The sequence below is a fragment of the Monodon monoceros genome, unplaced genomic scaffold, assembly GCF_005190385.1.
Source record: "Monodon monoceros isolate NGI ecotype Baffin Bay Population unplaced genomic scaffold, NGI_Narwhal_1 Super_Scaffold_14, whole genome shotgun sequence".
NCBI classification, from domain to species: Eukaryota; Metazoa; Chordata; class Mammalia; order Artiodactyla; family Monodontidae; genus Monodon; species Monodon monoceros.
Window position 1 is genome coordinate 69346535 of NW_021703770.1, and position 5772 is coordinate 69352306.

Consider the following 5772-nt stretch of genomic DNA (forward strand, 5'->3'; position numbering starts at 1 on the left):
GAGCCAGAATACACGCTACTTCCCCAACATTTTCTCCATATATCCATCGGCATGTAATGAATCTGAAGTCTGTCCTGGTTACAGACTACAAATCTTTGTTGCAAATCTTTTAAGTGTTTCTGAAATTTCAGGCAGTATTTTAAACCAAGCTTCCACATTGTAAAATTGGGGAACTTTAAAAGTTCGTCATAGGAGATATAGGAGTGCTGCTATATGCTGGGGGTGAAACCAAGGTCTGATGCAGTATGAAGAATCACTGAGGTTCTTGTTTATACACACATACACGCACGTGCTCACACACACACACACACACTTCCCATGTTTACTCTTGATTTGCTAAATCAGAATCTCTTAGTGAGGGCCTGGAAGTACGTACATAGTTTTGTGTACTCTTCACCTGGCTTCCCCTACTAGTGACATCTTATGTAGCTACAGAAGCATATTAAAACCAGGAAACTGACATTGGCACATTAACTAGACTACAGATCATATTCAGCTTTCACCGTTTTAAAACCTGCATTCACTTATGTGTGTCTGTGCGTATGCATGTGCACATGTGTGGTTCTATGCAGTAGCATTTTGCATTTTTGATAAGCCCTCCAAGTGAGTTATGATCAGACAAGTTTTATACACACCGATTTAGTGCAATTATTCACAAACAGAATTCAGAAGAATTTCCCTGGTGTCTTTTTTTTTTAATTAATTTTTATTGGAGTATAGTTGTTTTACAATGTTGTGTTCATTTCTACTGTACAGCAAAATGAATCAGCTAAACATATACATATATTCCCTCTTTTATGGATTTCCTTCCCATTTAGGTCACCACAGTGCATTAAGTAGAGTTCCCTGTGCTATACAGTATGTTCTCATTAGGTGTCTATTTTATACATAGTATCAATAGAGTACATGTGTCAGTCCCAATCTCCCAATTCCTCCCACGCCTCCACTGTTTCCCCTTGGTATCCATACATTTGTTCTCTGTGTCAGTGTCTCTATTTCTGCTTTGCAAATAAGATCACCTATACCATTTTTCTAGATTCCACATATACACGTTAATATACAATATCTATTTTTCTCTTCCTGATTTCACTCCGTGTGGCACTCCGTAGGTCCACCCATGTCTCTACAAATGACCCCCTGGTGTCTTTTTTTTTTTTTTTTGGCTGCGTTGGGTCTTCTTTGCTGTGCACGGGTTTTCTGTAGTTGCGGCAAGCGGTGGCTACTCTTCATCGTGGTGTGTGGGCTTCTCACTGCGGTGGCTTCTCTTGTTGTGGAGCATGGGCTGTAGGCGCGCGGGCTTCAGTAGTTGTGGCACGTGGGCTCAGTAGTTGTGGCGCACAGGCTTAGTTGCTCCGCGGCATGTGGGATTAGTGCTCGAACCCGTGTCCCCTGCGTTGGCAGGCGGATTCTTAACCACTGCACCACCAATAAAACCATAGCCCCACCCCACAAATACCCACCAGGTTCTCAATGAGGAGGACTGGATTAGACCGGGGATTAGCATCAAACATGAGTTGATTCTGATGCTGTTTTTCTACAAACCAAACTTTGAGAAACCCTGATTGTTATTTTAGCAGGTAGAACCAGGCTTCAGCGGAGAGACCTTTATTGAGAGGGAGCATGATGGAACAGCAATGGAACGTGATTAGTTATTTAAGGGAACATGTGTGCTAGGACCAGCTTTTTAATTACCTCTATCAAATGGGGCAATCTGGTTCACCACTCTGGTACTCAACTTCCCCATCTGTGAAATAAAGTGAATGGATTATATCATCTTTTATGTCCCTTGAAGCTCTAAAATATTCTAAATTCATGCTTGTAGTTCTTGGATTCTCTAGATTTGGCAAAATTATCATCCCTTTTTTTACAGGGCATGATGTAAGACACAGACATTCAACAAAGTTATATTGATGTGAAGGGATCCAGTTGATTTCATAAATCTAAGGAGATTATTAATGATATGAATACTGTTGATGTATTTTAATCCACAAGAGGGGTTTCATGTGTAAAGAGAAAAAATAATAAATTAATTAACCATTGTATAATACACATATTCTACAAATATTTAATGAAAATAAATTGCTTTGAGTTTTTCCAATCAAACTAAGTACCTGTGAATTTCCAATTTTAGTTAATATTAAATTGAATTTTGATAAATATCCTACTGCCCTTCAGTTCAGTATAAATTCTTTAAAGAGATTAGCTATCTTCCCATTTATTTTGTTACACTTTTGACCTAATTGTTATGAACCACATTTTGTAAGCTTTCACATGAAATCTCAGTCATTCTAGCTAGTCAGGCAATTTAGGATGAGTTCACTGAAAGCAGTTTTCTACAAAGATAGAATTAGACCAGCAGCTGGAACCACTTTTGCCACCCAGAAATATAATAGTTTATTTATTATCGCTTGTCTTTATTGTATCTATTCACAGCTGAAGTCATTAGGCACAATTTAAGATATTCTGAAATGAAGACCATTCTCTGTCTCTAAAACTTTTGACAAAAACAATGATAAAAAAAAAAGAAGAGTAAACACACAAAGGCCCAAAGGACACAACTCTATTATTTCTCTCAGTCCTAGGGAAAGTAGAAACGGCAGCTGCCAATCGGAACCTCACAGTTGAGTTTCAAATTCTCCCCAGCTTTGATGACTTTGGCCCTTTTAAGTATTCCTCCTTTCAACTTTGATTTCTGAAAAAACATTTTGTCTCAATTTCTGGCCTGTTGATAGGGAAAAGTTGCTGTAGGCATGCATGACTAAAAAGATAGCTTTGTCAGTTTCCAGTGGCTGGGCTTAGTCATACATTCTTGCACTTGAGTACTCTGTATTTGAAATTATTTTTCTATTGATGAAATCCCTTGAACAAGATACTGCAACTTTCTTTGCCCTGTAGTTGAATATTTTATTTGCTTATTAGAGTAGGATTGTTTTAAATACTACAAGTGTAGGGTAAGAGGCAAACTAAGTGGTATAGGAATGAGGTGTCAGCCTAGAAGCCAGAACAGCCGGGTCCAGTCCCAGCCTTGTCTCACGTCAGTCACATCACCTTGAGCAAGACGCTGATCTCTTTCTCAGCCTCAGCTTTCTTTTTGCTGCTTTGAGAATGGTATAAATATCTGTTGTGTTCATTCCACTGGATTACATAATAAGGTTATGAATGTTAAGGTAATTTGCAAATGCAGATTTTAGAGCTTAGTTTTATCATCTCTGTAATGAGAAACCAGATGAAGAATGCAAAATGGAAGATAACTAAATCCTATAATTTCTGTATCATCGGTGTATATTTTAAAAGATATAATGCTGTTTCTAGGCTAATATTTTATTGTGTATATGCTAAATATAATGTTTGACAAGACAAACAATAACATATATGGAATTATTTGGGGGAGGAAAGGTGACAATAACTACCAGTAAGATGTGGGGGAGGACCTTTATTTTTTATTAAACTTTTGAGAATACTTTTAGATTTACAGAAAGCTTGTGAAGTTAGGACAGAGAGGTCCCACATATCCCACTCCCTGTTCCCACTGTTATTAACATCTTACCTTATTATGGTACACTTGTCTCAATTAATGAACCAATATTGATGCATTTTTATTAACTAAAGTCCATTGTTTATTCAGATTTTCTTAATTTTTACCTAATGCCGCTTTTCTATTCCAGGGTCCCATCTAGGACAGCATATTATATTTAGTTGTTATGTCTTCTTGGGTCCTTCTGCTGGTGACAATTTCTCAGGCTTTCCTTGTTTTTGATGACCTCAGCAATCTGGGGGATTCCTGGTCGGGTACTTTGGATAATATCCATCAATTGGGATTATCTGACTTTTTCTCATTTTCAGATTGGGGTTCTCGGTTTGGAGGAGGAAGATCACAGAGGTGAAGTGTCCTTCTCATCATATGTTATCAAGGGTGCCCACTAACAACATGACTGATCACTGTTGATGTTGACCTCGATCACCTGGCTGAGGTATGGATAACACACTTGATTCATGTTGACTGACATTATGGAAATAAGTGTTAGACACGTGGAATCTGAATTCTATTTTAATTTCATTTGCATTGAATAGAATGATTATTGGAGCCTGAAGTCTTCTCTTCAGTGTGGAGCTGAGTCAGCAATCTATGATTACTCTGCCTAAAGTCATAAAATAGACTAATGAAACATGATAGGTATAACTGGTAAATTATAAAGCCGTATACATGTGAGGTTTAAAATATTATTCTGGAAAGAATCCATCTGCATCAGTGTGCTAGGATAATAGTAATTAGCTTTACAGGTTAATGGAAAACTAGTGTTATTTATGAAACACCATAAGGAACGATTCATTATTCCTCATGGTATTAATTTTGCAAATACCTGGAAAGCCTCCTTTAATTATCAAAATTGTACAAGCCTTCTCCCTGAGCCAGGGCTAGATCCTTATTCTGCTTTTTTCTCAAATCTATTCTAATCTTCCAAATGCCCCATTTGGGGGCTCTCTTCACTATGTATCATCCATACTTTTCAGACCAGGGCTGCTTCCTTAACCAGTTTTTCTTACCACTATCACCAAGAGATATGCTATCAATTGCTCTCAGAATAAGTGGTTTCCATTCATTTGACTATGAAGTACTAATTAAATATGGTAACATTGACAATGTAACCTATATCCAAATCACAAGCATAGAAAAATTGTATGTGTAAAGGCTAAAAATAAAAATCTTGAACATATTGACAGGGTGGATAGTTATATTCTTGAGCTTACTGGAAAAATTCCTTAGTGATGGCTTGACATTTGTGGGGCAGCGGGGGTGAAGAGACGCTAACATATGTTTGCCAAATTACCTTATTCACTCAACCTAAATACACTATTATGTACCCAGTTTGAAATATATAAGTAATATGTTTTCTTTCAATACCGAATAACCAGGACTAAAACTACAAACCAGTTAAAAATAATTATACCTATAAGATTATAGGACTATGGGATGACTGGATTCCACTGATGTTACCAATAGTTAAAAGTTCATAACAATACAGATAAAAATATAAACCTCTTACTAATTTCAAACTCCAGAGAATATCAAAAATAAATACATAGATATTTTCTAATTGAGAACTTAAATGCATAGATATAAAATAAGTTCCATTTGTTTTACAGAAAATACCATAGAGCAATATTATTATGAAACACAGCTAGGCAAGGAGTGAGGGAAGGCTAAGAACCAATAAAATTAAAGTTACATGGATAGGTGTTTTTTATAGTAAGATTCTGATGCTGAAGAATTTTTACATTTTACATTTTTACATTCGTTCGGTGCCTTGTATTTACCATTGGTCTTCCAGTAAGAATCAATCATCCTGTATGTTTAGACCAAATTTAGACCAAATCTTCCAAACGCTGACTTTGCAGCCTTTCCTCCACACGGACATTTCCATTTCTTCACTGTGGAACCTGTTGTTACTTTCCTAGTTAAGACTTTAGTTGCCAAGAGTAGAGTAGAACCTTTACCAAGATTCACCAGTTATTAACTTTTCTGTTTTTTACTTGATATGAATAATTTATTGAATGAGAAACGAGGACAGGGAGATTTCAAACCCAAAACTGGTATAAAGTTCAGAGACATGGCATTACAGGATAGCTTCTAAAGTGAAAAGGAGGATGTCATTTAGCCTTTTCAATGATTGGTTATTACATTGGAGGTTTCCAGACTGCAGGAGGTTGGTGAAAAGTGATTATCTTATACCATTTGGGGAAGATGACTTAAGTTTTATGATTATCAAAGAC

At 36.7% G+C, this 5772-nt stretch overlaps 1 long non-coding RNA gene across 1 annotated transcript in view; it reads left to right on the top strand.

Moving 5' to 3' along the window:
* LOC114895228 overlaps positions 1 to 3972 on the top strand; it is an 80150-nt gene extending 76178 nt beyond the window's left edge. The window contains exon 3 of the long non-coding RNA XR_003793456.1: positions 3844 to 3972. This is a non-coding gene — a long non-coding RNA (uncharacterized LOC114895228). The remainder of the gene's footprint in view (positions 1 to 3843) is intronic.
* The last annotated feature ends 1800 nt before the right edge of the window (positions 3973 to 5772 follow it).